The 18177-nt window shown below is 56.4% G+C and overlaps 1 protein-coding gene across 1 annotated transcript in view; it reads right to left on the reverse strand.

Annotated features, from left to right (window-relative positions):
- Positions 1-14606, reverse strand: part of ZNF469 (zinc finger protein 469) — a 54003-nt gene extending 39397 nt beyond the window's left edge. Inside the window, exon 1 of the mRNA XM_059667097.1 lies at positions 14309-14606. The gene's annotated coding sequence lies outside the window, so the exon portion shown is untranslated. The remainder of the gene's footprint in view (positions 1-14308) is intronic.
- Between the last annotated feature and the right edge of the window lie 3571 nt (positions 14607-18177).

An 18177-nucleotide genomic window follows, 5' to 3' on the forward strand; every position in this document is an offset into this window, starting at 1 on the left:
GTGGGCCTGGTACCCCAGCTGGGATACGGTGCTGCCAGCCCCCTGGTGATTATGTCGCAGAGCTTTGGGCCGGCCAGGCCTGGAGGAAGGTGGGTGCCAGGCTGAGTTTCTGAGGCAGGTGTGCTCAGCTACCTTGCTGGGTAGGGTCACATGCTGAAGTTCAAAGGTCATGCTGTGGGCTGGGCAGAAATGGGACTTGGGTGTGCTGACCCCAGAGGTCAGGCTCTTCCACTGGCATCAGGTCCCATTCCATCACTGGGGCCAATGGCTGCGTGCTCCCCAGTGGCGGCCATGAGGGCAGCTCTGTTTCCCTTCACCCCTACACACCACCTCCACCACCAGGGCTGATCCCCATGCTAATTCGTGAGGCTGGCACAATAGTGAATTCCCATCTCCTCACTGAGGAGCTGAGGTCCAGAAAGGCGTGGAGACTTGCCTAGGGTCACACAGCCAAGGGCCCAGTGTGCTTGTGTCACCCTGAGGCCAACAGGGGCCTGGAGTATGGCCCCCACCTCCTGGGTGCCCAGTGCTCCTGCTGCCCTGTGGGCACAGCCTGGCCCTCCTTCTTAAAGGGCCCCAGGCCCAGCAGAGCTGGGGAGAAGACACCTAGGAGAAAGGGCTGCCTGGCTGGGGTGCTCTCAAAATGACCCAGCTGCCTCTGCCCAAACCGCATGAGCAAAGCCAGCTGGGACCAGCCGGCCACCCCCGAGTGGCCCAGGCTGGAGTGGAGAAAGCCATGCTACCCACCTATAGAATCATGAAAAACGATGGAACGCTGTTGTCTGAATCCTCCAGGTCTGGGGCTGTTTGGCACATGGCAATAGATAGCTATAGTGTCAATGTCTCTTGACTTTAGTTTTCGTATCTGTTAAACGGGGATAAAATAGAGCCCCCAGGGTCTTGGGGGGTTAAACAAGACAGTGCAGGCCAAGCTTAGCTCAGTGGAGCTGACAAATGGCTGTTGTAACTTCGTCCTCCTCTGCCCCTGGACCTATGAGAATGGCTGTTCTCTGTGGGGAAGCAACCTGGACCCCATCTGTCTGGTCACGAGTCCCATTCCAGATGCTTCCGCTGCTGCAAATGACCCAAATTCAAGTTCATCCCCAAAGCTGACATCTCCCTCTGTGCTGGTCACCCGACTTCTCCCAGGAGCCACTGTGCCTTTGCATTTGCATCCTGAGCAGAGAGACCAGAGATGAGAAGTGGGGTGGGGAGGACCCAGCTCCCCACGCTGGTCCCTGTGAGGAGCCGGACATCGCAGAGGCCCTTCAGACTACACAGCTGGGAGGCAGGGATCAAAGGCCTCCTCCCAGGAAGGAGAGGTGTCACTCCCTCCAGCATTTTCCTCATTTGCTGATAGGACGTGCTTCCTGAGGCTTCTGTTTTGTTTTCGCTGACCCGGCTTTGCCCAGTGGGCTGACTGAGCCTTTCCCTGCCAGGCTGCCGGGAGCGAAGCCATCTCTTACTCGAGACTCTGGGCAGGGAGAGAAGTGCCTCTGCTCTGCACCCGAGGGTCCGGGTGCCCTAACACCAGGGGCCTGTGCCCGAGGGAGGTTGGGGAGGTAGGATCAAGCTCCTGGCTTGACTCCCAGACTTCCAGATGCCAGCATGTCAGGGATGCAAAGGGTCTGAGGTCATCGTAGGCTGGGGGTTTCCAACTTGTATAGCCACTGAAACTTGACTCAAATGTCCAAAAGAAACCTTACATAGGAGATTCTCTCTATCTATGTATCATCCTACCTACCTACTTACCTACCATCTCTTCTATGCCCCCTCTCTCTTACACACACACACACACACACACACACACACACACACACACACACGATGCCTATATAAATATCTGGATTCATATTTATATGTTGGAGCAAAGATTACTAATATAGTACAATATACCACCTTGCCCCCCCAACCCTCTGGGAATCCTGAAATTTGCCAGCCCACTTGCCCTTCTTCTTCCCCCTGTCTCCCCAAACAGCTGGGAGGGGCCCCAGAAAATGGAAGAGAGGGAAGGAAGGGTATGTCCAGGCCATGAGACCTGGGTGGGGCTGATCTCACCCCCAGGTCCCAGGGTTGGGCACATGACCCAGACCTTCCTGAAAGCACCATGTGCCCGGGCCATGGAGTCTGGGTGGACAGTGGGCATGGATCTACCAATGAGAGGCTTCCCTGGGAACTTCTGCTGGGCTGGTGGGTGGGACAGAGGTCTATGCCACGGGTCCCTCTTTGCCACCCTTCAGGAGGGTCTCCTGAGAGAGAGGCCAACTCCTGAGGTGTTGCCTGGGAACCTGGATCCACCTCTACCCAAAACCTGCTAGTGCATGGACTTTGCAGTCCCACAGGCCAATAAATACCCTTTTGTGTTGTAGGAGGTCTGTTATCATCACTTGCACTCAGGCGGCCCAAAGCACAAGAATACAGAAAAGACAGTCCGACGGCCAAGCTAAAAGTGGGTGACCAGGAAAAAGGACACGAAGCTGAGATGTAAGAACTGGAAATGAGTGAATGGATGGTGGGCAACCCTGTGGATAACTGCCCTGTTCAGCCCCAACCCAACGTGAAGCCTCTAGTAGGAGTGAGCGCATGGGGAGAGCGGTCTTGGCTGCAGTGAGATGACCGGCTTGAGTGGAGCCTCTGGAGTTCTCCTGGGATGCCCAGGGCCGTGACCTTCCAGGACATGTGTCTAGACGGGAGGCAGTCTGAATGCAGTGAGTGCTCTTGGTGCCACACAGCAGGGCTGACACATGTCCACCTCCTGGCACTGGGGCACTGTGTGTGGACTACAGCTGTCACTGGGCTGGGGGTGACCTACAAGAGTGAAGGAAATAGACTTCATATTTGCACATGTGGGCCCAGTTCCTTCTCCTTGATGGGTGTGCAACCTCAGAGCCTCAGCAGGAAGTGTGCTATGAATGCATTATCCACACCAAGGGGTGCTGTGGGATGGGGCCCAACTGGACTAAGTCCTAGCGCGGTGCCTGTTCCGCAGTACCCCGGAATGGCACCCAATCCCAGTAAGTTAAATACACAATTTGTCTATGATATATAAAGTGTGTACAGTGATATATAACAATGTATAGACCAATATATATGTCGACAATAACATGTGTACATGCATTTCACCCATGTATAGCCACCCCCCTCCAGTGCTTCCTAACCGGCTGTCCATGGTCATAAGAGAAACCCTCTCCTTGCCACAACTTCCGGAGGCCCTGCCTACACGGCTTGCCCCCAGGTAGGGGGGTCCCAGGGCTGATTCACTCCTAGGACCCGAGCCAGTCTGAGGCTGCTAGGGCTAAGGTATTATCCAGGGGAGCAGGGAGGAAATGGATGAGATGGGGTACAGGGCAGGTCGAAAGGTACAGGTGCCCTGGAGTGGGCATGGGTGCCTGTGGGGACCACCAGGACAGTGACCACGTGGAAACCACAGCGCTGGGAGTCCCTGAGCCCCCGTTCCCGCAGGGAGCTAGTTCAGATGCAGATCTCATCTGTCTTGCTGAGCACCTGCACATTGCCTGGCCTCCGGGGCCAAGAAATGACCAGGCACAGTGGGTGTCAGGAGCTCACGGGCCAGAGGAGGCGATGCCAGTGAACTGACATAGTGATGCCCAGAAGCTGGGACCTGCGTGCAGCCCCACCCCCGCACCACGAGGCTGCCCTGAGTGCCTGAAGAACGTGAAATGTTTCATTGATAATTTTTAGACAATGTGTTCAGATGAAAGTGTTTTGGTTATGCTGGTTAATTAAATATATCACGAACGTTTGTATCGCCTGTTTCTTTTCCCCATGCAGCCACTGGAGAATCTGACATGACCCCCGTGGCTGGCATCCGTCTCCTGACGATGCTGGTGTAGACAGGGAGCCATTTCTTTGTGAGCGCCACTGCTGATCTACGCTTTGGGGCCTGACAATCTTTCCTGAAGGCACATGCTTGAGACACCTGGTTGCAGAAGGCTGGTGAAGTAGTGTCCGCTGCTGTCAGAAAGATACCAGCCACAGACACCAGGCCTGGCCTGTGGCCGACAAAGCACTTTCAGACTGATGGCTGATCACACAGGTCCTCATTCCCAGCCGGGGAGGCAGGACTCGCGATGCTCAGGGCCAGGTGGGGAGACTGAGGCTCAAAGAGGTGAGGCTCTAGAGCAGGGGTGGGCAAACTTTTTGACTCGAGGGCCACAATGGGTTCTTAAACTGGACTGGAGGGCCGGAACAAAAGCATGGATGGAGTGTTTGTGTGAACTAATATAAATTCAAAGTAAACATCATTACATAAAAGGGTACAGTCTTTTTTTTTTTTTTTAGTTTTATTCATTTCAAATGGGCTGAATCCAGCCCGCGGGCCGTAGTTTGCCCACGGCTGCTCTAGAATGAAGCCCCACAGCTGCCTGGGTGACTCCCACCTGAGCCTTCCTCATGCCAGACATGATGAAGTCTCCTGTCCAGGCGGGGCTCTGCTCACACATGCCTTGGTCAAAGTCCAGCTTTGATCTTTAACTCAATAGGCTCTGGACAATATGGCACCAGAGGGCCTCAGGCCTGGGTGCACAGACCCAGGCACCTACAGCCCAGCAGCAGGCAGGCCCCTCCGGTGGCCTCTGAGACTTTAATTATTCCTCAGGCACCAGCCCGGCATAAATACAGCCTAGACATCCAAGAAAAGCACGCTGCCGGTATGGGAAGCCTTTCCCAGAGCTAAATGCAGCCTGGGCACTAGGCATGTCGGCAAGCACGCTCAGATAACAATCGGATTCGGCAGGCCCTGAGCTGACCTTGGAGTGGGCACGCTCCCACTCACCGGGAGGGACTGCCACCGCCAGGCTCAAGGGCCTCCGGCTGCCTTTCTTCCGCTGGGAGGGCCCTCAGGCGGGTGGGAGCAGGAATGCTTGTGGGCTGCTCAGCGTTTAGAATATATTTATAGACAGGGCACGGCTGCCAGGCGAGTGGTACCCTCGAGGTCAGCTTCCTGCCAGGCCCTGTGGCCAGATGTTTACTGAGATTGCAGAGACCAACCCACCCACGCAGGCCCAGATTTATTCCACAACACGCTTGGAGACTGCTCCGAGCTGGGGCCTGACTAGGACCTGGGATTTCAGAAAGGAGATGGCAGTCTCGACCCTCACCAAGTTCCAGCACTCCCGGGGACCACTGTGCACAGGGTAGATTTCAGAAGGAGCAATGCAGGGGAGGGAACTCACATTGCCTTACTTAGAGGAAAGGCAGGGCAATGTGACAGGGCAATGTTGGAGGTGGGTTTTGAAGGATGGATAGGAGTTTTCCAAATATCCCAAGAAAAGAAAAATAGCATGTGCAATGGTATGGTGGTGATCAAGGAAATGGTACATTTCTGGACAGCTGCTGTCCAGTGTTCCCAGAACATGGCATCTAGGGATAAAAAGGTAAGGGCTTAAGAGAGTCTGAAATTTCACTGTGGGCAAGGTCACCAGGGAGCTAGTTAAGATGCAGATTTCAGGCCCTTCCCAGTGGTTCTGATTCAGCAGACCTAGGGGAGGAAGGGAGACTTCTGTCTCCCGGAACCCAGTTTGAGAAACCAAGGCTTAGAGAAGGAAGAGAAGTCTGAACAGGTGTCCTGGAGGCCGAGGGGGGCTTGGACAGGAAGGGGCTATGCCAGGGGGCATGTCAGGGATTCCACAGCTGAAGAGCACTTACAGCCCAATGGTGCACGTCAGCCATGTGCAAGCATGGCCACTGAGCGCTTGCAGGTGGCTGGTCAGAATGGAGGCGCACACTAGGTGTAAAGTGTACATGGGATCTCAAGAACCTAAACCTGTGGTCGGCAAACTCATTAGTCAACAGAGCCAAATATCAACAGTACAACGATTGAAATTTCTTTTGAGAGCCAAATTTTTAAAACTTAAACTATATAGGTAGGTACATTGTTATTAACTTAATTAGGGTGTTCCTAAGGCTTAGGAAGAGCCACACTCAAGGGGCCAAAGAGCCGCATGTGGCTCGCGAGCCGCAGTTTGCCAACCACTGACCTAAACCATCTCACTGATTTTATATTGATTACATATTGGAATGATATTTTGGATATGGTGTGTTAAAATTAATTTCATCTGTTTCTTTTTATGTTTTTAAATGTAGTTACAAGAACACTTAAAATTACCTTTGTACCTTGCAATTGTGGCTTGTATTTTATTTTATATACTAGAGGCCCAATGCACAAAATTCGTGCAAGAGTAGGCCTTTGCAGCTGCGGAGGTTGCCTCGATCCTTTGCAGCTGGGGCAGCTGCCTTGATCCCTCGCAGCCGCAGTGGCTGCCTCAATCCTGCGGCTGCAGCCCTGGCTTCGTTTGGAAGGTTGTCCAGAAGGATGTCTGGTCTAATTAGCATATTACGCTTTTATTATTATAGATTATATTCCTGTACATACTCATAGACACAATGACAGACTCACACACATATACACGCACATGTGCACACCCATGCATGGCACACATGTGCAAACATTCGCATGTGCATGCACACAGGAACACACACACATGCATTCACACACATGTGGGTGCACACCATTATGTACACACAAGCACACAATATATACATGCATGTGCTCACAGACGTGCACATACATGTCCACACACATACATGCATGCAGCATGCTCACATACACACTTCCCTGCTCTGGTGATTGCACACTGCCACATGCTGGGACAAGAGAAGGCTTTGGTTTCTGGGTTTCTAGATCTTAAAGACACCCCCTCATAGCACAGGCTGCCAGCAACAGCTCCGGCTCTTTAAAGGGACTCTTGCAGGCTGGGAGGTGGGCCTGGTGAGCACCCACTCACTGCCTGACCTGCCCCTTGGTCATGCCTAGACCTTGGGCTCTTGACGACAGTTCCTTCTTCTCTCTGTGTCTGTTTCCTCACCTGTAAAATGACAGCCCCAGCCCCACTCCCTGGGTGAGGGGAGATACAGCACTCCCAGTAGCTCCACCTGCCAAGCGCTCACCCTCCCACCATGGTACAGGACCAGCCCTGAATGGTTGCGTGGGGAGTGGCGACTATCTCAAGGGGTGGGGACCCTACTTCTCCCAGCAGACCTGGCCAGGAACCCCACTAGGGCATCATCTTCCCCTCAGCTGCTCTCCTTTGGGTCCCTGGGGTGAAGGGGGCTGCAGTAAGAACCAGGTGGGCTCGAATCAAGACTCTGACTCTCAGAGCTGTATGCCCGAGGCGGGCACTTTCTCCCAAAGGAAGGGGCTGGGCCCAGGCTATCTCCTGGTGTCTCTCGGGTCAGTGCTGGGGATACGCCATCCCCACCTGGAACCCTGTGTCTCCCCCAACCTCACCTGGCTGGCCGCAGCTGATCCCGCCCAGATGTCCTCCTTTGGGCACTCGCATGAGCCTTTCCTACAGTTGCTACGTAGGAAGCCACTGGCCCCCTCGCTCCCTGGCTGCCCTCCAACCAGGCTGTGAGCCCCTGCAATGGAAGAGGGCTTGGCCAGTTTGAATGGCCCTGATGCCTGGCGCACAGCCTGGCCCCGGGTGGCCCTCCACAGTGATTGTGAGATGCATGCACGAAGGGCAGAGGTGCCCACCACCTGGCAGTGTTGCGCTGTGGCCTTCCTGCGGAGGACAGTGTCTCTTCTGACCCTGAGCCTGAGGTTAAGGAAGTCAGCCTGTCCAGGGGAGCCTCCAACACCTCTCCCCCACGTGGTGTGTCCAAGCGAGATGCTTCTCAGCAGGAGCCAGTGTGGGCGCGCCGGGGCAGAGTGCACCCGCCTGTCGGAGCTGGAGAAGGTGCATGGTGCTCGTGGGCCCTCTGACTTCTCCTAGCTGGTGGACGTTGGGCAGGTGTCTTAACCTCTCTGGGGCAAGAACTGTGGATCCTGCTGGTTGTTGGGTATGTGTACTCCGATTGTACATTCAGGAACTGAGGAAGTAACCACAGGACAGGTTGCGGGCTGAGCTTTTGCCATGGATCACCTGACCTTGGTAAGTACATTCAAGCCTTTGGGATTAGTGCTTATTCCCTCTTCTCAATGCACAGTCATCCTGTGGAAAGGCTGAGGGTCCCTTTGGGGAAGTCTTGGAAAAGATGAGCAGTACACGTTTTTGGCAGTGTATCAGGGTCCTGCCTCAAGGAGTGAGCCCCTCCCCCCTTCATTCAAGGAAAGGCAGCAGGTAACAGGCATGGAGAGGGCCCAGAGCGGGCACCAGTCCTCAGAAGCCCCCTGCAGGATGGGACTGTCCTGTAAAGATTGCCTCAGAGTCATGACTGCCACGCTCTTTGTCTCAATTTCCCCATCTGTGTGCTCAGAGCTCAGGCTCCCCGGGCAGAGGTTAAATCTTGGGCCCCCCTTCTGCTGTGCAGCTCTGAGCCAGTGCCTCTGCCCTTCTGTGCTGGTTTCCTGTCCATAAGAAGCGGGTGAAGAGGCTCCCTTCCCTTCGCCTACTGGTGGGAATGAGAAATGCCGCAGCTGCTGTGGGGCACAGTCTGGCCCCTCTGAAAGGGTTATCGTGAACACAGGACCCCACAGTTCCACTCCTAGGTGTCTACCCGAGAGAAACGAAATTACACGTCCACACGAAACTGCACAACCATGTCCACAGCAGCTTACTCACAATGGCCAAAAGGTGAAAACAGCTCAAATGCCCATTGGCGCTCAATAGATAAGCAAAACGCGGTCCGTCCACACACTGGAATATTATTCAGCCTTAAAAAGGAAGGAAGCCCTAGTGCAGGCTTCCACATGGATGAGCCTTGAAATCGTTATGACAAGTTAAGAAAAGCAGTCACAGAAAGAAAAATACTGTGTGATTTCATTTATATGAAATGTCCTGAGGAGACAAACCCACAGAGACAGAGAGGAGCTTAGTAGTTGCCAGGGACTGGGGGGGGGGGGGGTTGGGAGTGGCTGCCAATGGCATGGGGTTTCTTTTGGGGGTGATGAGACTGCTCTAGAATTAGATGGTTGTGATGGTTGCACAACCTTGTGAATATACTAAAAACCACGGTACTGTACACTTTAAAGGGGTGAATTGTATGCTATGCTCCTGCCGTGTGGGGCTGATGTAGGACACAGACGCCTACTAGCACCCGGCACCGCAGCCTCCACCTCCGGTACCGGGACCTGGTTCTGGCTCCTCTCCTCCATCTGGCCATGGCCTTGGTAAATCCACACTGACCACTCCCTGGTGTGTTGCATCAGTCACCACTCACACCCCTTGCAAGGAACCCAGAGAAGCCCCCTCCGCAGCATCCCTAGAGGGCAGTGCCCTGCTGGCCAAACGAGGGCTCGGAGGAGCAGGCCCTGTTTACACACACCGCCTGGCCCAGCGCCTGGAGGAATTCGGAAAATGCAACGGGCACATTCTGCAGCCAGGGGCTGTGCCCAGGCCGTTGGAAAGACTCAATGGCCACTCATGAATGTGGATTCTGTTTGGCCACTGGGTGGGACATTGGCCCAGTGAGCAGCTCAGAGTCAGGACAGAGGCTGTTAGCAGGACATTCTGTCCCCTGCCCTGCCACTGTCTCCCACCTGCCCACTCATAGGAGGGGCTGAGGATGGAAGGAGAGGCTGTTGTGGGCACCGTCCCATGCATGGGCCCCCATTTCATTCATATGCATCAGCGCACGAATCTCCTGCTCCCACCGGTCCGTTCACTCACTTGTCCATGGGCACTCCCTCCTTCCTTCCCCGGGTCCAGGGGGTGGCCCCGGACAGGTAGCTGCATACTGCATCTTGAAGGAAGGCCTGCCTGGCCCTCTCTGTAATGAAACCAGGGCCCCCACGGGGTCAGTGCCTGGTTCTGGCCTCACGGCCCCTACGCTAAGACCCCTCTAAGCCATGTGCTTTTCACTCAAGGGACTCACCCGACCTAGCCTGGGAGGGTGGAGCTGTGGGTGTGAGCTTCCCTGGGAGAGGAGAGGAAAGCAGTTCTGCCAGCTCCTTAGAGATGGTGTGGCCCCCTCTCGCTTTAAGTGCTGGGTGACAGGGAAGACAGGGTGAGAAGGGGGCCTGGGTCTACCAGGAAGCCCCCAAATCCTCCAGACAAGCCCTGCCTTCTAACCTTCATCTTCAGGCTTCCTCTCCACCCCCTGGCCCCCCCGACCCTGGTCATAAACGAAGCTTATATTTGGAACTGTCCTCCCCAAAGCCAGCTCTATTTAAACAAGGATGTAATTCGCAGAGACCACTTCAATCCCGACAAGAGTGGGATGAGTAATGAGCCGAGAACCTATAGTTTGATGCCGGGGTCACAGCCCCCAAACCCTGCCAAAGCAGTCGGTGATCTCACGTTCCGGTGGCTGGGAGTCAGGACCAGCAACCGCAGGCGGCTGCGTGAGGGGGCGGGGCCCGAAGGCTTTGAAGAACATCTGGAGGCAGGAACTCACTGTGCTGACCGCAGCTGGGCTCCAAGTCCCCAGCACTCCTGGGGTGGGTCCCTGCCCGCCGGCTGCCCTGCTTCCCACCCCTCCCCAGAGTTGTCTTGGCACTCCCGGGCCAAGGGGAAATCTATAAGGATGACGTTGACCCAGAAAAATGCAGAGGGGGCCTGGATGCTTGACAGCACCTGATGAGGGAGGAGGGAATCCCAAGTCAGCAAGGACAGATGCCTTGGCTCTCAGGGCCTCTGGAGGCGCAGCGTCCAGCACGCATACATGACAGGCTGTGTGTGACGCCCCGGGAGCAAGGGCAGAGGCCCACGGACGGCACACATGTCTAAAGGGGCGCGGCCTCTCGTGCTTTGGGACCTTTGGGTGTAAGCACAAGGTGTTCACGGCCCCAGAAGCCCAGGCCTGGTGAGCGGAGTGTGGGCCGGTGCCCTGTGCAGTGAACAACCTGCCACCTCAGGGCCATCTTTCCTTCCACTTAGCTGAGCTCATGAAGGGGCTGAATTACAAAACTGCGGTCTGTCCCCGAGGACAGCACTGCCACCCCAGCCATGGCCACGTGTGAATGGTAAGAATGAACTAGCAAGGAGAGACTAAAGAAACAGGCCCTGGGCACCTGCACGGCCATCTCAAGGAGCTCTCCTCCCCCGGCCCCCTCCGCCATGCTCACTACGTCATGGGCTAATTCCACCAGAGATCCAGGTCCTGAACGCCCCCCAGCCAGTATGTGCCGACTGCTCTCTGTACCTGGCTGAGCAGGGGGGCGCTCTGAACAGGGTGTCTTCAAGAGGGACTGTCTATCAGGAGCACACAGACGCTTAAGGTGGGATCTGGAGGGTGGAGGGCAGAGCAGAGGGAGGGGCGTTCTGCTGGCTGGTAGAGGTGGAAGCCAGAGTGTCCAGGACAAGAGGTGGGAAGGGGGAGCCAGTGTCCTGAGAATGGACGATGAGGACTGAATTGGGAAGGAGAATGGGGTTGGACAGAGGCCTGCCTTGAATACAGGCTCCAGCTCTAGCTCTGTGTGCAGTGGGCGGGAGAGTGGGCTGGGCACACTCTTTCCTAAGTCTCTTCCCAACTATGTGCTTCTAGAATGAACCAAAGCAAAGCTGGGCAGCTGGCTTGGGTGAGCCGCTCTCTGGGGAGGTGGCGTCCACGGGGCCTGGGATGTATCCTGCCTTGCCTGCATTACCATTTCCTACTACCTCCTCCAGCCTAGACTTAAAAAAAAATCCTCACTTGAGGACATACTTAGGGAGAGGGAGAGGGAGAGGGAAAGGGAGAGGGAGAGGGAGAGAGAGAGGGAGAGGGAGAGGGAGAGGGAGAGAGAGAGAGAGAGAGAGAGAGAGAGAGAGAGAAAGAAACAGCAATCAGTTGCCTTCCAACTGGGGATTGAACCTAAAACACAAGTATGTGCCCTGACCTGGAATTGAACTGGCAACCTTTCGGTGCACAGGATGATGCTCAATCCACTGAGCTACTGTGGCTGGGCCATCCTAGACTTTGAGCTGGCATCTGTACCCTTCTAAGTCTTTCGCATCTTCAAAACTCTTCTCACAGGCTCTGTGAGACTCCCCAGACCGGTGGGTAGTACCTCGGTGTGGCAGGCCTACACTGCAGGCACTCTATCCCTCAGCCCATCCCATGAAACCTGTGAGTTCTCCCCATTTTTCCTGATGGGAAAATCGAGGTCAGAGATGTTGGTGACTTGCATACAGCGCCCGAGCAGCTGATTCTGGAGCCCACACTCTCAATCAGTACACCACCGTCTCCTCACTCTCAGTCCTTCATTTTGGATGAGGAAGCAGACAAGTAACTGAATTCTTAGTACGAGGCAAAACCAGAAGGAGGTGGGGGTGGGGCTTGGCCTGGAGGTCTCAGGGCTCCAGAGGAATCCACAGTGTGAACTGATGTCAAGAAGCACATGCGTCTTTGGCACCATCAATGGTGGCAGGTTTCCAGAAGGAAGGAGGTGAGAGCAGGTCTCCGCTTCCAGGCCACCCTGGTGTTCAGCAGAGACCCACCGACTTTCTCCCAGGGAGGGAGGCCGGATGGAGCCTGACTGGGAAATGTCAAGTCAGAAAAGGTGCAAGACCGGAACAGATGAGGCCTAAAGGGGTCATAATCTCTCTATTAACATTCTCCAAAGGCAACTGTGTATAAGAGTGAACCTGACGTCTAGCGTGCTGCCCATGAGGGCAGGACCGGGGTTGACAGGGAACACAGGTAGGAGGCCTTTTGCTAACCAAAGAGAGTTTTCTCATAGCCCTCGGGCATATTCCCGGGGTGGGGTCATGGGATGGACTGCTATGATAGGAGGTGAAATCTTCATCGCTGGGGGTATTCAAGCAGAGTCAGTAACCTGGAATCAGAGTCTGGTGGAGACTGAAGCACTGACGAAGGGGCTGAAGTTCATGACCTTTAAGTTCTTTTTGACCATGAAATCCTGGGACGTTTCCACGCTGCCAGGGGCTGCACCAGCCTGAGGCCCAGGCACAGAGGCCATATACCCTTCACTTATGTTTTACTGTAGTGGCATGGTTTCCCCTCAAGACACCCAGCTTTCCCATCCCTCCCTCTTCCCACTCACAGGTGAGGCTCTTGGCAAGCTCTGCTCCAGGGTCTGGGACCTGCCAGGCTGGGCATATGGCACATGAGGGCACGCCCTCCCAGAGGCTGCCCTTCCCCAGACTATAACTGCCTGGCTTTCACTCTGATACTAGCCTGGCATTTTACCTATTTGCTTTGTTTGTTATCAAGAAGGCTGGGTCTGGGGGTGCCTGGGACAGTGTGGGGCACAGAAAGGGCTCAATACACATTTTTTCCACCAACAGGCAGAGTCTAACAGATGGAGAGAGACTATCAGCCATCGCTGCTCACTAGCTGTGCTGCGTTGACCCAGTTACCAAAGCTCTCTTATCCTCAGTTTCTTCATCTGGAACATGGGTACCTCCTATGCCATGATATGAGGATTAAAAGCAGTAACACGTGGCACAGTCCCTATGTGGTACCGAGTGTAAGAAGCGCAGCCACCACCAGGGTGCAGGAGGCCACTCACCTCAAAGCCCCCTACCGCCTCCCGGTGCCCAAGAGCCTGTCCACCCACAGCTTGCAGCTCAGGCCGAAGGTACAGCGGCAGAATCTGGGTGGCCGCGAGAAGTCCCCGCGAGCCCCGTTGGCCTTCCCTTCCGGCCGCCGCCACGCGGCGCCGCGTCCCCACGGGTCCCTCCAGCCGGCTGCCTCAGCGCGTGAGTCGGCCTGGGGCGCGGGCCGGGTGGGGGCGCCGCGTGGCCTTCCCGACAGGAGCTGAGCGGCGTGGAGTCGGCCCCAAAGACCCCACCCCGCCCTGCGCTGCCTGTGCCACCGCCCCCAGAGCTGCCGGCCAACATTCCCCGGGGGCGGCCCGGAGGAGGCAGCGGACCAGCTGCTCCAGTCCTCAATGAATGAGCCAGTTCGCGGCCGCGCACCCCCAGAATCCCCGGCCATGCACTCCCGCTCCCCGAAGTCCGGCCGGGCGGACCCTGCTCCCGGCGTCCCCGCTCAGTGGTCCCGGCGGGCACGCAACACCGGGCACCCGGGCTGCCCTTTGCAAAGTGCCCAGAGGAGTTGGCCGAGCCCCGCAAAACGGCGTTGGGCAGGGCTAAGGCTGGCCGGCCGGCCGGCGCGCGCGGCCCCGCAGAACCCCTGGCGTCCTGGCGTTGGTGGCGCCGCACGTCCCCGGTCCCGCGAGCGAGGTCGGGGAGCCGGGAAGGGGCCGCGGCGAAGCGAGGCGGGAGGGTCCGTCTGGCCCCGCCGGGGTGCCCTACCCAGGGCACGGGGAGGGGCCAGGTCGGGGCCACGAGGGCGCGGGCAGCCAGGTGACCCTGGGGTTCGAACCCAAGTCCCTTCGAACCGGAGCCGGTGTCCCTGCCGGATGCGCAGGCGGCGCGGGGCGCGGCGCGTCCACACTCACCTCCCGCTCCGAGGGCCCCGCTCAGCTCGCCGCGCTGGCGGACACAGACGAGCGCTCTGCAGCGCGGAGCGCAGTCCCATCACCGACCGCAGGCCGGCCCGGGGCCGTGCAGACGGGCCGCGCGCCCGTCGGGCACCGAGCCGCCCCGCCGCCGCCGCGCCGCGCTCTGCCCCTACGGGGCGGGGTGGGGAGAGGAGGAGAGCAGCCTCCAACCGCTTCCCAGGCCGGCGCGCAAGCGGGCCAAGTCCTCTCCAAACAAGTTCTCGGCAGCGGCAGCGGCTGGGTGCTCAGAGAGCCCTCCGCCCAGCCTTGGGCAGCCCGTGGGTCAGCCCCCAGGCTTCGGTTACAAACTTCGCCACCCCTCCTCTTCTACACCCCCCGTTGCTATTTTTAGCACCGCTCTTCCTAGGTGTTCTTTTCATGGGATGCACTTTGGTGATGGGCATCCCTGATGGGAAAGCCACCAAACCCCTTGCCATGCCCCTTGCCAGCCCACCCCCAAACTGGCAGGCCTGAGTTGCTCAGATGCAAACCTGGATTTAGCACGACTTTCAAAAAGTGCTAGCATAAGCGTACCCATGTGGTTTCCAATGTCCCCTTTATCCCCACCCGTCCTGGCCTGGTCTCTAGCCCTCTTTAGGTACCAACACATCAAACATTTTCCTCTTGTGCTCTGGCTAGGAGGATGAGGGGCCATGCCACAATGGTCACATGGCACTCGCCTGCGGAACTTCACTTTGAGGTCCCCCAGGTTGGCACCTTGAGGACGCCCTGGGAGGAGGTGCTCACCTCCAAGATGGGAGTCGATGGTCCCTAAAATCTTGGCACCTTTGCTCTGGGTCCCCTTGTCCAGCCTCAGGCCTATCACAGACAGACCTGGTGAATTCTGGAGCACAGATGGTGGCAGCTGGAATCAGACAGGCTCCTAGCATGGGAGGGCCCTTACAGGTCATTGCTTCAACCACAGATGAGGACATAGAGGCCAAGAGAAGGCAAGGGACCTGCTTAAGGTCACATAACCCAGTGCGTGTGACACTGGTTGTCCTGGGATAGGCAGGGATGAGTGGCTAGTCCCTCGTATGGACTGGTGGGTCTCCTTCAAGGTCAGGAGAGGCCTCACTGGAGGTGTCCACGGACAGATCTGGCCCCTCCCCCACTTTAGACAAACTCAAGGTGTGGACTTAGGGCACTTCTAAGAAGTGAAATTGTAAGGGATACTTCACTTTACAGAAAGGCATCCTTTCAGAATTAGTCCTTTGAACAATGTTCCCCCTGAGAGTGCTCAAGCTGCTTTAACTTACACAAGTTCAAGTTTCACACCCTCTTAGGAACACCTTTATTATGTAAAGCAAGGTATAGGTAACGCACAGGATCCTGCACCAAGCTTGGAAATGAGTGAATGGACCTGGCCCTTGGCCCCGCCTGTGGCACTCTGGTTCTGCATGAGGCGGCGGAGCTCTGAGCTCTGAGCTTTCCCCGAACAATTTACAATAAGCTCAAATACATGGCAAGTCCAAGTTGATTTTCCTGTGCCTGTTCATTATACCATCTGAAGAAGGTTCCAGAAATCCCTGCCAGTTGACTTGAAAACCTGAATGGGACAAGGGACTCAGAGGCCCCTGCCCCTGGCCCTACTTGGCACTGAGAGGCACCAAGCCTCAGCTCACATTTCTGTGGCATCATTCTGGGCTCGCCCTCTCCATGGAAAGTGGCACAGAAAGGGGCTGAGAAAGCCCCTCGAGTTAATCGGTATTTCAATCAAGTTGGTTTCCTAAAGTTTCTAATGCTGAGGGTCCCCTGGCTCAGACAAAGTTCCCAGAAGGTATTTCCTACCTAATCTTTCCTATGGGGTCTATTCTTATTTCTAAGAAAGCTAGTTTCAGAACTCACCTGTGAGGGTGTGTGTGTGTGTGTGTGTGCGTGTGCGTGTGTGTGTGTGTGTGTGTGTGTGTGTGTGTGTATCCAGCCCATGGCACACCTGGGTGCAAGAAGCTAGTTCTCTCATGAGTATGTGAAAGTGACAGAAGCCCTCACTTAGTGTTGGTGACCAAAACCACAGTCCTAAGAACTGACGGACCCCTACCCACCCTGGACCAGGTGCCGGGCAGATGAATGAATCCCACAACCTTGCTCTTCCCATTTCACAGGGACGTTTAGCACATGCCCCAGGACATACCCCAGGCATGCCTCTCCCACCCCAGGGCCACCATCCACAGAGCTGGGAGCTCAGCCCTTCAGGTTGAGACCCTGGACAGCCCCTGACCTCTCACCCCAATCCTGCTTCCTATGACCCAGCGCTTCTCAATGTGTGTGTGTGTGTGTGTGGGGGGGGGGGACTTAGCCCTCCAGGGGACATCAGCAGTGTCTAGGGACATTTTTGGTGGTCACAACTAGGGCACAGGACAGTCCATGACAAAAATGACCTGGCCCCAGATGCCAACAGGGATGAGGGTGAGAAGGCTGGTGTGAGAAGTCTGCTGGGGTTAGGCAGTGGTCCAGGCCTCTGGGTCCCAGCACTCCCCTGTCTGGCCAGGTGGCAGCTTCTCTTCACAATTTCCAAAGTTGAACATGTAGCCGCATCCGCCTCTCCTGGAAGGAGCTGCCTGACACTGGACACCCGCACGGGGGGCTGAGGAGGGGTATGGACTCTCAGGGCCCCACATGGGAGTCCCTGCCCCCTTGCTCTGAGATGTAACAGAGCTAGAAGGTGCCTGCAGTGCCCCCGGCCAGCCCCCATGCCACCTGGGACCCGAGACCCACTCTTGCCAACCTCAAGGAGCAGAGGCCCCCTGCCCTCCTCCCTGTTCCCCTGCAAGTGCCGGGAGATACAGTCAGCGCCCCTGAGTCATCCCTTTGACTTTTGCCTGATGTCAAAATGAAACCACGGACCCAAAGCCAGAGCAGGGATGGGGGGAGTGAGAAACCTCCAGCAAATTCCAGGGGCATAGTGTCACATGGCCACTCCATCTGGACACCGACAGCCCCTCGGCATGTGGACACACGTCTGTCCAGACAGCCTCACACCTTGAAAGCAATGTCCCACGCCTGCCCGGTGAGAAGGTTCATGCCAGACCCCGTGGGTCCCCAAGGACAAGACCCTCGTCCCTGGGAAATGAGGTCTCTGACGTGGGCCGGGCCTGTGGCCGTGCCGTAGCAGACAAGATCCTCGTCCCTGGGAAATGAGGTCTCTGACGTGGACCGGGCCTGTGGCCGTGCCGTAGCAGATGTTGAAGCCCTCCTAGAGTTTTTGCAGTTTCACCTGTGATCTTTTGAGCTACTTCAGGGTCTTTAGCCCTATTTGCCAGATGAGAAAACTGAGGCTGGAAGAGGCAAGGAGCCCACCCTAAGGGCACGGGTGTTAGTAGGAGAGCCTGTCTGGGTGCTGCTTCTCTGTTCCGCTGCCTGCTGCTGCCAGTGGCTGCCTGAACCCTGGGGCACACTCCCAGCTTCACAGAGGTGCTTCCTGGTGACCCCACTTCTCCCCAGTTTGTTGTCCCATTAAGATGCACTTCAGCACAAGTGACAGCAAATGTGGAAGTACGGAGCACCTGAGACCTCTCCAGGAACCAGCGACGGGGCCCATCAGAGCTGATCATCTGTGCACTGGCCCTGTTTCTAGAAAGGAGGCTTCAGGGAACCCGCATTAGGAACATATTCAATGTTGGCAAAATTTACCAATTAGTCTGTGAACTCAGGGAGCCCGACATGGGCAGGCCTGGCCTCTGTCCCCCACTGTGCCCTCCCAGCTGTGTGTCCTTGGGCAAGTCAGCACCCTCTCTGAGTTCCTGCCTGTTCGTCTGGGACTTAGAAGTGGTGATACCCACGACTCAGGGAGGATTTGAAAGGCCCAAGGGCAGAGCTGGCCCCTG

The sequence above is a fragment of the Myotis daubentonii genome, chromosome 15 (assembly GCF_963259705.1).
Source record: "Myotis daubentonii chromosome 15, mMyoDau2.1, whole genome shotgun sequence".
NCBI classification, from domain to species: Eukaryota; Metazoa; Chordata; class Mammalia; order Chiroptera; family Vespertilionidae; genus Myotis; species Myotis daubentonii.